At 47.4% G+C, this 13039-nt stretch overlaps 1 protein-coding gene across 2 annotated transcripts in view; it reads right to left on the bottom strand.

Annotated features, from left to right (window-relative positions):
* LOC119457907 (beta-1,4-glucuronyltransferase 1) overlaps positions 1 to 13039 on the bottom strand; it is a 414428-nt gene that overhangs the window by 37771 nt on the left and 363618 nt on the right. The window lies entirely within an intron of this gene.

Raw genomic sequence — 13039 nt, 5'->3', positions numbered from 1 at the left:
CATCATCATAATGAATCTAAGTTAAAATTAAGTTATGGGGTTTTACGCGCCGGAATCCCCGATCTGATTACGGGGCACGCCGTAGTGGGGTACTCCGGATTATTTTGACCACCCGAGGTTCTTCAACGTGAACCTAAATCTAAGTACACGGGTGTTTTAGCATTTCGCCACCATCGAAATGCGGCTGCCGTGGCCGGGATTTGATCCCGCGACCTCGTGCTTAGCAGCCCAATGACATAGCATCGTAATGAATCTGAAAAAGAGCATAACATAAGCTGAGCACAACTGACCCGAAACTGAGAACTGAACACAGGAGGACGTAACTGAAAGAGAGACAATGGACTTGAATAGAACAGTACAGCAGAGCGCTGAACAGCTAACCGAATAGAAATAAAAAAAGAAGAAGAACTGAGCAGAGCAAGACACGATAATACAGAACTAGAAAAGAACTGAACACAATTCAAGAGAACAGGACAGCTTAGTGCGAACTGAACCGAACGCAGCTGAAAAGAACTTACAGAGAACTGAGAGGAATAGAACACAAAATGAAAAATCTGAAAAATTAAAGCTTCATTGAATTCGACGGGAAAGAACAGCCTGAGTACAGAGCTCAGTAGGAAGAAAACACAGTATAATACAGAATCACGACTCAATAGAGCTGATCAAAAGAGTATACAAAAGAGGCACATAACTAAGCTCCACAGAATCCAACCCGAGCGAACGTAACTGAAGGCAACAGAGCCCATTACTGAACTCAAACGACACTGTTACTTGATTCTTCGTTTGTCCGCCTTGAGCGTCTCTTCACTGCCCCACTAAACTTCATGGTCTCTTATTTTTTTTTCTCCATCTTTCTCGCTTTGGCAAAGGGAGTGTATTCGACAAGCACTGCATATTATATACTCAGGTCTGGCGCTACACGTTGCAAATATGACAAAAAAAAAAAAGGAAAACAAGCGATAGACAAAAAATTATGCGTTCTGGTTCTGGCTTAGGTCGACAGTTTCTGGCCACGACGTTATATATGTACTTCCAAGTAAAGGGAAAAAGGGCAAACTTATTTCGAAGGCAGAGAAACTTCCGCGCAGTGAAACGCGGCATTAGTACTTCTTTGCGTCTAATGCAGATACTGTATACGCAAGCAGGCATGCTGCCAGTGCAGCGTTTGTTGCTGGGTCTAAACAGCCCCTCGCCCACCATCTTCACCCCCATCGGAGGCCTTTCGATGGCGGGCAGTCATAATGCAAGCGGTGACCGCTTCAGAAATAGCTCAGCACGTACAGGATATACTTGCCAGCGTAACACAGAGTCGGCCTGGCCGGAAAAGCGTGCAACGTTGCAGAATCTAGAGATGCCACGGCATCGTATACAGAGATGTTGCAACAATGCCTGTAGTTTGAGGTTTCTAGTTGCAACGGAATCCATTATAAAGGCGTCATCGGAGACATGTTCCACTGCAGAATGGCTGATCGCAACTGTAACAGTACACGAGCTACAGACATTCGCAAACACACGAGGAACCCATGATGTGGAAATAAACCCAGCAGAGCTGGTTCACTGAACTAGAGAGCTTTAGAATATATAGCGTACGCAGGGAGTAAACGTAAACAGCCTTGCGTAATCAAAAGAAACGTTTTTCTCCCTGCTCATGCTCCGCAGATTATCGGGTTTATGTGGTGTGTGTGTGGCCGCGGCACATGCGCAGAGAGCCCTAACGTATCACGTATCACGCTAAGCTAAAACTCCCTAATTATAGCCAACGTAACGTTCTAGTACGCTATAGAACACGGCGGCATTGGTGGTTACGGCTTCGCTGCGAATGGCTTCGATGCTTGTGATCTCGCTTTCGAAGATCGCCAATAAGAGGTGAGTTAAGCTTTGGCTTCCGATCAACTCACCTGAATCACGAGATACGAGCGACCAGGCCGCCCGATGCAGAGATAGCTTGGAGATTTTTTGACGCCCGTGTAGGCTTAACGAAATCCGTTGGCGTGGAAACGGCAACGTGGGTGCTAATGAATCGTCTCTTGGCTTGAACAGGTATCGTGCAAGGCACAAGGTGGCACACTGCATCCGTTTATTCCCTCGTGGTTTATGCCCTCACGAGAGACGAAGAGACCTTCAGGAGCTGCATCGGTACCTTTTCAGTCACTACAGATTGCTTATCAGCGGGAAAAAATATCAAGCAGATTTGCGTCTTAGGTGTCGCGCCCAAAATCAGGTGCCGATCTGACCTGGCTGATTTTATGGGAGTTTCCCTTATTTTTATCGCTTTTTTGCGCCTGAAAACTGCAGACCGATTTGCTCGCTTCAATATTTTTTTTTTCGTTTTCGAGTTTAATGCGAAGTAAATGACGAACCCTTGATTCGACACGGTCAGAAAATCTGAAAATCTGTCACGTCACGGATAGCTTCTGGGGAAGCTGAAGGCGACGCCACCACATGTCTTTTGTGTTTACGGTTTCTTCCCTAGAATATTAAGTCTCCCCTGCCGGTAAGAAGGACTAATTTGCAAATGTATAAGTGTAACGTATTAATCCACCTTTGTTTCTATTCAGGCTTCTCTTAAATGACATCCATCGATAGTAAATGCTTCTGAACCTACACTGAAACATTGTTATCATCTTTTATAGCAGTTGATATCGATAACAGACTCATTCCTTATCGGTCCTTTCAGTATAGAAACGATGCTGGGGTCGTGGAGTGACCAGTCATTACAGAAATGTGCTCTAACACCGCAGTAACCTTCTCTTTTTGAAAGCGAAAATGCATATACGTATTAACACTTAGCAGGTCATATAGTCTTTATGTGTGTGTGTGTTGGGTGCGTGTTCGCGTCTTTATTTTGTATTATTTCACTGACTCGACTGTTTCACTCGTGACTCGTATTAAATTGCAGGAACTAGAGAACGTGTCGTTTTCCTGTTTATTTTTCTTTCTGTTTTTATATCGTCGGTTTACCCACGTTTCCGAAATATCCTTTGTTGCTGGAACGTTTTCGATACGCCACCTCGTGTTACCGTCCTTTGACCATTGAACAACATATTTGCTTGCGTGGGAGCCAGCAATACAATAGTTTTCAAGATTTCTAACTTCACCCAAATAAATCACTCACACTGACACCGATAGGTATTGCAATCGCGCCAAGAAATCCCGAAAATTCCCGCCCTCGTGGACAGGCTACGGGGATGACAGCGCAGTCTCGTCTTCGTGACGTCACAAGCTGCAGTGTCCGCGTAAATTTTAGAACGCTGCCCCGTTTTATGCCCGACCCAGCGTTGGTTATACAGAAGCCGAAAAGCCACTTCTTCGGACGAACGATAGATTATTCAGGCCATTATGCAGCGTTTACAGCATCGTGTCATCTATTTTATTTTTTTTTTCGTCGAGGGACTTTGTGTGCAGTCGCCCTTTGACGCTTGAACTGCCGCTAGCATACGATATCACTTTCTCTCAGTCGAAAGCAGAGTCGAACGTCGCGTGATGTTTTATGCATTCCGTAGATATAGGCACTCGCCGCTGGCGCCGCCCAAAGAGCGAAGTTGCGCTGAAGCGTGGCGAAACGCCCACACACATTTGCACGAATAAACAGCAAGGCGTCACGTGACACTATTCATACAAAACGGCCGATGTGGACCCGTTCACTGACCCATCGGGGATACTCGGGCTAGATGCATACCGAGAGCTTAGTTTCGTATACTAGGCTCGATGGCGGGCTATTCGGGACAGTGACGAGAAGACCCAGTTTGAGCACAGAACAAATTCAGTCGCGATCGTTCGACGTCCTTTCTTTTGAGAGTCGGTCAGCGCTTACAAGAAATCAATGTACACTCAGATCAGATGCAAGTTTGATCATTCGATGACTTGAACTACAGTCGCATCCTGCCTCATAGCGCTGCATTTGGCGAGCCACTGAGACAAACGAGAGATCACAAACGCAAACAAGTCCGCCTCTGCAAAACCTTACGAGCACTCCACGTGAGCCTAATTGCGTACTGACTTACTGCCCCCTTCTATATATAACCTCCCCCCCCCCCCCCGCCCCGTTTCAAACATGAGACAAGAAACAATTGAAAATCACAGTGCTCACCGAGATCCAGCTCTTTCAGTGATGTTATTCCTGTTAAACACAGCCCTTGCAAAACAACGGAAATTCCACTGCCTTCATTCTTTATTAGTTCTTGGCTCGACCAAGAAACGGCCTACCTGCAATGACTTGTGTTTACAATTGCAAGAGAAGCCTGACACGGAACTACAAAGTCAGCTACACACTCACCTCGATGCAAAAGTAAATAAATCGAGCACAGTAAGGAAGCAACCTTTCCCGCTGTCATTCTTCCTACGCTGATAACAAAAAAAAAAAAAAAAAGAAAACGCCACGGAAGAGTCCGAGTTGCATTCTTGGCACCGTTAATGACCACTCTGTGAATCGCTGCCACTCTCGTCCGAAAGACCAGGACGCAACAAGGTGTGTCACCACTGCCTGCGAGACGTCCTTCTTTTCGAGGAAACGTGGCACTGTCACCGGCGAGAAATCTGACAATGCGCAGAAACGTCGCCACGGGAAGAGCGCCCCCAAGTGAGAGGACCTGCGTGCCATATATATTGAGCGACGCGCGATAGGCAGAACTGGCGGCCTCTGGCGTTAAAAATTAATCACTGCGTCTCGCATCTTCGCTAGAGTAGAGGACCTTCTAGTTTTGCTAGAAGGAAAACTGGCACTTCTCTGACGTTTTGTTACTGGGAGTGCCAGTGATGCGGTAGTTTCGGATTGGCATCTTTCTCGAAGTTGCAAGACACCTTGAAGACGCGTCTGGTGAGCGGCGTTCCTTCTGTCGCGATGGTTCGTCATTTACAAAAACAGCATGTAAAATTCCGATTTTTTTTATTACACTGTCGAACAAATGTGTATTATACCATGAATATTAGTGCTGGGCCGTTCTTTATCCTTCAACTCTATAAAACGTCAAAATACCAGCGGCCGCTGAACTTGGAAGAGAAACGACGAGGTCTGCGCTCACAGTGCGTAAGTTACAATCTACTGCTTTTCTTTGATTCACTTGTTGTAATAAATGCAAGTGATCAATGAGGAATGATAGCTGTCAATGCGGCGGATTTTTAACGGTGTCCAGAGCAGCAGCCATGTTGTGTCCGAAGTTTCGGTTTCACTTTACACCATATAAACCCCGTATAGTTACCGTGAACTGTATTTTTTTCGTGCACAAGCAAACAGAACTGAACTATCAAAATCGGCACCGGCTTGTCCGAGGTGTCGGTTTCAGTATCACATTTGTAACCGCCGCTGTAACTCTATGGTCACAACTTCTATTACTGGCGTGTGCAACGCTAACATGTCTATAAAATCAATGAAGCCCTCTGCACGCGAATGATCAGCCTTCTTGCTTCATCCGTCACTTATTCGCTTTCTTCCTTTCGGCACCACTCCGCGCCCTGGTAATTCAGCCTTATTTTGTTTTCCTTGTACACTTTCTTTTTGTCACCACTATATTTTCATACCCAAGTCTAACACAAACTCAACCCAGAAACATACAAATCACCTTACGTGTGGTCTGTAAGCACAGATTTGTATCTGAAACTTGTCAACACAATGCGCGCGGGACGACCAACGCGCCGCGCCCTTGGAACGTGCGAAACAGCCAAAGGCCTGTCAGATCCATCGACGTCAGTTATTTTTGTTAGTAGCCATCTAGGATTTACTTGCCTAACCATCGCACAAACGAGTCCGCTGTTACTTAAATCAGTTTTACTTGCCTAAACATCGCACGAACGAGTCCGCTGTTACTTAAATGAGTTCAGGGGGAGCTTCGTCATTTTCAAGCCTTGACTTGCTTGTAGACCGATCGCCCCAACTCATCTTCTGCTAAGCGTGCTTCACAGCACCACGACAGTGAAATGAGGAAAAACAAACTTGCTGCTAGAGTGGAGAGAAGAGGTGCGATAAAGTGAAAAAAAAATGAAGCACTTTGAGGAAACAGAACGGCATGGTGACGTGTATAAATTAGCGCAGCCTCACCTGCAGGCCTTAAGAGCGAGAAATAGCAAGGAGAAAGTACATATCCACTTACAAAGTAAACGTTTGGGCCAGTTGGTGGGTCACCCTGGCGGTGCTTTTACAGTGCAGAGGAAACAGGGACAAAAAAAAAAACGAAGAAACAACAAGGACAGCGTTGCCCTACCCACTCTCAGGAAAAGAAAAGACAAGCGACACTGTAGCACTTATTCCACTTGAAATCACACTCTTTTTCTTTCCTTACTAATCCAGCCAACGAAACTCTGACGTCAGTCCTTGCTCCGGGACTGGACGTCACAGGATGCGCACGAACCAATCGAAAACCGTCTTTCGTCCATCGTCCTCGAAGGCAACAAAGACAGGGTAATTTATTTACAGAAAGGCAGAGACGTCGGCCTGAGATACAGCTTGAAATAGCCTGCTAGTCTGCACAGGGCAAGAGAAACAAAAAATAATAATAAATGGAATGGTGAAGGATTATTAAAATGAAGGTGAAGAGAGGGAGGTGCGTATATGCAAGTCCACCAAGATGCGTCATTTATTGCGAGCTTAGGGCTGTGGCTTCCAAGTCAGACGGCCCATACGATAAAACCGTAAGTGTAGTGCAGTGGCTTGGAAAAGATACGAATGTTTCTAGAAAGCATCCTATTCTGGCCAGTTTACGAGTATTCTTGAAACGACAGCCTTGTTGTGGACTATACTCTCCGACTCGAAATAACACAGCGACATAGGATGATCGCCGTAATCGAAATCAACGGCCCACTTTGGTGCACAGGTGAAGCGGCGTCACAAGTTTCACACCGATCGCGAGGTCGTCAGATTGTCGTTGGATATCGACCACAAAATATGTAAGAACACACAATGATCGTGCGATGAGGGATTTCAGCTATTTCTGTGGCTGTACTGTGGGTTCACAGAGCCACTACTGTATGTTTTCTTATTCACAGGGACGGCAGTTATGAGCTAGTAACTGGAGTCTATCGGTCCTGTCTGTCCGTCCAGCAAGCGCGTAGATTACCACGCCTGTGCAGCACGAAGCTTCGGGTCAACCTCTGCTCGATGGAGGAGGGGAAACCCCGAGATGCGCACAACAATGCGCAGAAGCCACCGGGTGGAGAGGAGGGGGCAGCAGTAGCGACCAATGAAAGGACAATCATGAAGGGATACCCTTGCGAACGATGAAAGGACACTCTTCAGAAAAAAAAAAAGAAAACGAAGACACAAATATGCGACGAAGAAAAATTCTAGCACACGGTGACGCCACGGAAGCTCACGAAATGTGCCGGCCGGCGCCCCAACTTTATTGGATCACCTGTATCACTCGACGTTCTCAGAAGATAAAACGCAAAACCCAGCGTGCATGCGGATAAGATTAAAAATGGGAACGCGGGAAAAGGGGGCGAGCTTCAATGCAACGGCTGTACCTACACTAACGGTGTCTAGCGGTATAAGTTGGGAACCAAGAAAAGTACCGCATTTTTCGCAATACAATCCGCAGGAGAGTGTGACGCTGGGTGTAGTTGGTGCCACTATGAAATCAGACGATTAGGTAATGCATGAAAAGAAGACAGAAAGAAAGTACACACCACAAATCGTTATGTTGAGCGTGCTCTTCTTTCCTGTCAGTCATCGTTTTTCTGGGCTGCTTTACCGTTACGATCCGCAGACTACACCAAAGTACAGTGTGGTCTACTGTAAATAGGAACACTGTAAAGTTTTTCTCTCGCTTTGCTGGTGCCCTAGCTGCAAGTGTCGGCTGAACCTGTGTCAATACACTGCACAGCTGTGTAAAAAAGTACCAGCGTCATCCGCTACAAGTCGTCCGCAGCCGAAGCCGGGCGACTGTACGCTCGCCAAGGAAAAAAATAACCGCCAAGCGCTTTACAGTCATGCATTTTCTTAAACAGCGCGCTAGAAGTCAGCATGTTTCTGCGTTAGGATATCTAAGCCGCACGAGCTATCGCTCATTCTAACTAGAGGGATGCACCGAAGCTCCCCCCTACTTTATTTCTGTACTTCCAATGCTTGCTTTTTTTTTCTGTTAGTAAAACGTCATGGCGCTCAGCATTAGGAGTTATTGAACTATGAGGCACGCGGTAGCGGAGTGGTACGGAATAATTGTGACCATGCGGGATCACTTATGATGCAACCAAAGCACGGTAGACGAGCTTTCATATTATTTTTTTCTCCTCCATCGCAATGTGACCACACTGAGACCGGGAATCGAACCCGGCACCTCGTACTTAGCAGAGCGACGTCATCGCCGCTAAGCCACCACGGCGGACAGCATCTTGCTTGAGTTATAATAGGAAGAAGTAGAGGCAAGCAGATCGCGCAACCAGAAGAAGCAATAATCAGTTGTTTAGTAGAGTAACGAATTGATTCCCGGCTACGACAAGGGCAGTCAAAAGCGACACGGAATTAGATTCATTTTTTCAATTGGCTTTTCCAGCGCAAGAAAAACCGTTCGAAAAGCCGATTCAAAGATGAATCAAGACCAACTAGCACGGCTGTAAGTTCTGTTATGCCATGGTGATGGCCCCTCGGTTCCTCTTAATTTTTATCGCTCACTGAGCAGTGAGAACCTCGAATTGGACAGTCCACCGGGCTGCGCACTAGATGAATACAATGTAATCGGAAGTTTCTATTTTGAGCCGCAGCTGGCACCAAGCGGACTATACACTCGGATGCGGAATCCACTGCGGAGATTACGGTATTCGCGGTAGAAGAGCATGGTGACGGTATACAACGGGCGAGAAAGGCTAGGTGGCGAAAGCCGAGAAGGTGAAAGGTGCTGCGCGGTGTCACGACAGGCAGGCCTCGCAAATGCGACGGACGCCTGCCGGTGCATACACGTATACTACAGAAGGGCTACACGACGACGCGGAGAACAGCTTGCACGGCGATCGCGAGAAACACCAACACCAGCGAGGCACGATGCCTGCCTCCCCCCCACCCCACACACACACATGTATAGTAGGCGTAAAACTCTCGCAAGATGTCCAATATCGCGTGAGCCGTGACGTCTAAACAACAAAAAGATAACACAAAACACAGGGATGCAAAGAAACGCAGTGAAGACGCGACAAGAAGCAACGAACGTGCGAGGATGCCGAAACGAACATCGAAGTGAAAAGAATAAGTAAAACAACGATGGCTCGAGCAAGGCGCAGAACACGGGTATATAACGGTCGTGGGCAGATAAAGTGGTGTCGAAACTCAAGATTCCTTGTTACCTTTTTATTTCTTTTTCTGACCTTTCCTCTCTTGTTCTTATTCTTGCTTATTTATTTATTTTTCTGGCTACAGAAAGGTTATTTGCTCTCTTGGCTAGCAAGCAGGTGGTATAGGACAAAGCGGTGGCTAGGCGCTGCACGTCTGCCCGCAGTTTTAGGCTTAGCCGGCCCCGTCCGTTGAAACATCAGACGTCGCGGAGGCGGCAGCTATTGCGAAACCTATTTTGTGGAGGTTGGCCACGTCTATAGACAGCTCGCAAACGACCACCATGGTCCAAAGCTTCGGATTTAGCACGAGCTGAACTTTCGCGCCCACTCTATTGCATCGCGCATTTTTTACGTGAGTACGAAAAACAGAGGAAGAGATGTGTTTGCAGCACTGAAAAATACAAAGCGACCTTGCAAAGCAGCTCGTAAGCCTGCTCGAAGAAACCCGTGTCACCCCCTCAGAGAGCTAGGGCGCTTTAGATTTTTTTTTTACTGAGATGGCCCGCCAGCACACTCCAGCACACAAATTTGTTGTTTTACGATCTATCGACAGGACCAAGTACTTAACTGCATGTTTGCATAATTCATTGGTCTACAGACAGACAGAAGTCGCAATCAGCATGCTCCGTAATTACTTGCTAATCAATTAGACTGATCGACCACCGAGGAAGAAGTGAGTGGAGAGAACAGCTTGAGCTATCTGTGTTTTTCTGGGGTTCCTTTTTTGCGAGATCTCTACCATCAGTGACAAGAATACTGCGATAAGTCAAACGCTACGGGGGCCCTGAACGACCCCATGATTATGCCCCCAGACTGAGTGACCGCTTCGACGCCAGGAGTGGTTCCTGTTGAGGCATCTGATGCCTACCCCACAGGATATACGGGTTCGGACAGTGGTTTCACCTCGATGCCAAGCCACCGTTTGAAGATACATATGATGTGATACATACATATGATACATGTATAATGTGATCAATGACGTGTCTCCAATATTTATTCGTGGAACTTCGTTCATCAGCTGTCACATCTTTTATTTAACATAAAATTTACTATCATACCGCAGATCTCCGCGCGCTCATGATCAATGCCTAACCATTTACATTTGCTCGTCGAGAAGATCGCCATAAAGTCAACGTATTCTTCCATACCACTGTCACGCGCTCACAGTCATTTCTTCCCAAAACTTCTGTCGATTGGAATAACCTACCTGCGTCTACAGTGGACATTCGTGATGATGTTTACTTTAAAAGTGATTGAATTAAATTTAATTTTACTGGTGTTCAAGTTTCTCGCGTTTCTATCGTAGATTTCTAACTTTGAATCTTATTGTAATACAGTATTTCTTATGTTGTATTCTATCATGTATCTGCCCCTTCCCTCAATAATGAACATACATTATGTACCTTGAGGGTATTTTTAGATAAACTAAAAGAAATTGTGACCACCGAGCCTTATTTAAAGTGCACCCATTGCAAGGGGTACGCGGGTGTGTTTTGCAATTCGCCCCCAATCGAATTGCGGCCGCCATGGACGGGATTTGGTCCCGCGTCCTCGGCCTTCAGCGCAATGCCAAAGCCACTACGCCACCACGACGAGTTCGCGAAGCTTTTTTATTGCGATAGCATTTACATGGACACTCCAAGCGGATTTCTGCCGTCGCCGTGAGATTCCGTATAAAGTATAAGGGCGATAAAATCGTCTCCGCGCGTCGTATGCTGTATGTGCGAGTGGAAGCGCGCGAGGGACGCGCGCTTTCACGGAGAGCGAAGGCACGGCGGAGAGCAAACGCGACGTCTTCCGTCGCGCGAAAGGCCGTGGGTGGATGGGAGGGAGGGAGGGGAGGGGAGGCAACGTTGTGCTGCGGTACCAACTGCGTATCTTGCGACCGGGCGCAAGGGGAACTGGCGACTCAATCTCGCACGCGAAAGGAGGAAAGCGGGAAGGCAGCACGGGAGGGAGGGGGTGCGGCTTCTACTCTGCCAGCAACTGTGTACTTTGCGCGGCTGCGGGCGGTCGCGCGCACCGTATCTTGAAAGCGATCTGCACACGGCTCCTACCTTTGTATGCGCTGTGATTTCGCCACTCAGTTTCCGTTGAAGCGATAGACCGCACGAACCTTCGCTCGCCGCCTGCGCTTGCTCACGCCAGCGTTTTGACAGCTGTTGTCTGCGGTCATCGAGTGTGATTTATTCATGTTTGCTTGTGCGCGCTGACACCATGCTTGTCAATTCAGTTAGTAAGCAAATGTGTCTAAGTTTATACAGCCGATAAAATTACTATCCTAACTTCGTATAGCTATCTAATTTGCTATCGCAATTGATGCTCCGCCTTTCGGGCGAAACTGCGACTTTTTTAAAGAGTTCATTAGGTAACTTGAGCCGGGTAGCACATAGGCACACTCGTCATGCATACGGCATACTGAGAAGTATTGAAGTTATTAACACCTCTTTAAATATATGTAAATATTGGGCTGTCGTGTCTTAGCAGTGCAAGCGATTTCTTGCGTCGTGTACCGTAGACATTTGGCGCTCTATACGTCGGGTAAAACGAAATTACCGGCGTTCGCGCACCGTGATGCAAGCAAATTTACGGCGCCAGTCAGGCAAGGTTTCGCGCGCGCCGCTGAGTAGCAGACAATACGACGTACGTGCCGCCTTGGGCTCTTAACTATGGCCTCCATGATCGGAATCTTTAGGGCCCACGAATCTCGGAGGCCATGCGATAGTGCAAGTAGTTTAGCGGAGGTCGCATCTCACGAACGCCATTTGCCGGCGCTTCGTTGTCGTCATCACTTGTGGGAATGTCTACAAACTTGTATGTCGTCACATAGGTTGTCAATCATCTGGAAAGCGATACCGTCGTCTGCTACGAGCGGAACCACGGAGAAGTGGTTTCGCTCGAGGTTTGGGAGCATTAGGGAGCCTACATGCAAGCGCTCTTCAGCGCTTACATGTAGGCTCCCCAGCGAGCACGATTACGAGGTTTGGTAAGGCAACCGTGGTCGCGGCCTTGTCTTGTCGCGCACTGGCCGGCACGATGAGATACAGACGCCAATGGCGGCTTCTTTGGTTGTGTTGCTGGCAAGCGTTCGCGAAAGACAACGACGTGAAGAGAGGCCACGGCGCGACGCGTTCGACATATGAGCGATTGAGAGTTCCGAAGGCAGTTTAGGCGCTCCAAAAATATAGTGCGATGGATTGTCGACGAGCTAGAATAGCTCGGAACACGAGATTTAGGTGCGTTTACATTGCGACGTAAGTGGTGCGCGCGCTACGTTTTAACGCGACAGCGTTAAAGGCCCCGTGTCACCGAAAATTAGGTGTCCGGCGTCGCCGTAGTTATATATATATATTAACGCGACAGCGTTAAGGGCCCCTTGTCGCAGAAAATCCGATGTCTGACGTCGGCGCGTAGATGTCCACGAGCGAAAGTTCCCGTATACATATTTAGGTGTATGTATATGCCACGCCTTACTATATGACATGCTGTATATCTGGGTTCTATTGCCACACCATTCTATCACTAAAGTTGCTCATTCTTGACAAAGTCATTCCTCGGAATTTTGAGAATGACAATCCACAAACAAATGTCATGAAACAAACCGCCAGGCAGCGCATGCCTTTGATGTTAAATCTTCCCAGACTGAACTAGTAAAAGTACGAAACCATAACAGAAACCTGAAAATGTTGCAACTTTTTTTGGCACGGCTGTGCACTGCCTCCGGGATCGGCCCACGCCGGAGGCGGCGTTTCTACCAGAAAGCTCGCCTTCGTGCATAGCGTTT

The sequence above is a fragment of the Dermacentor silvarum genome, chromosome 7 (genome assembly GCF_013339745.2).
Source record: "Dermacentor silvarum isolate Dsil-2018 chromosome 7, BIME_Dsil_1.4, whole genome shotgun sequence".
Taxonomy (NCBI): Eukaryota; Metazoa; Arthropoda; class Arachnida; order Ixodida; family Ixodidae; genus Dermacentor; species Dermacentor silvarum.
This window is presented reverse-complemented; position numbering and strand designations above follow the sequence as displayed.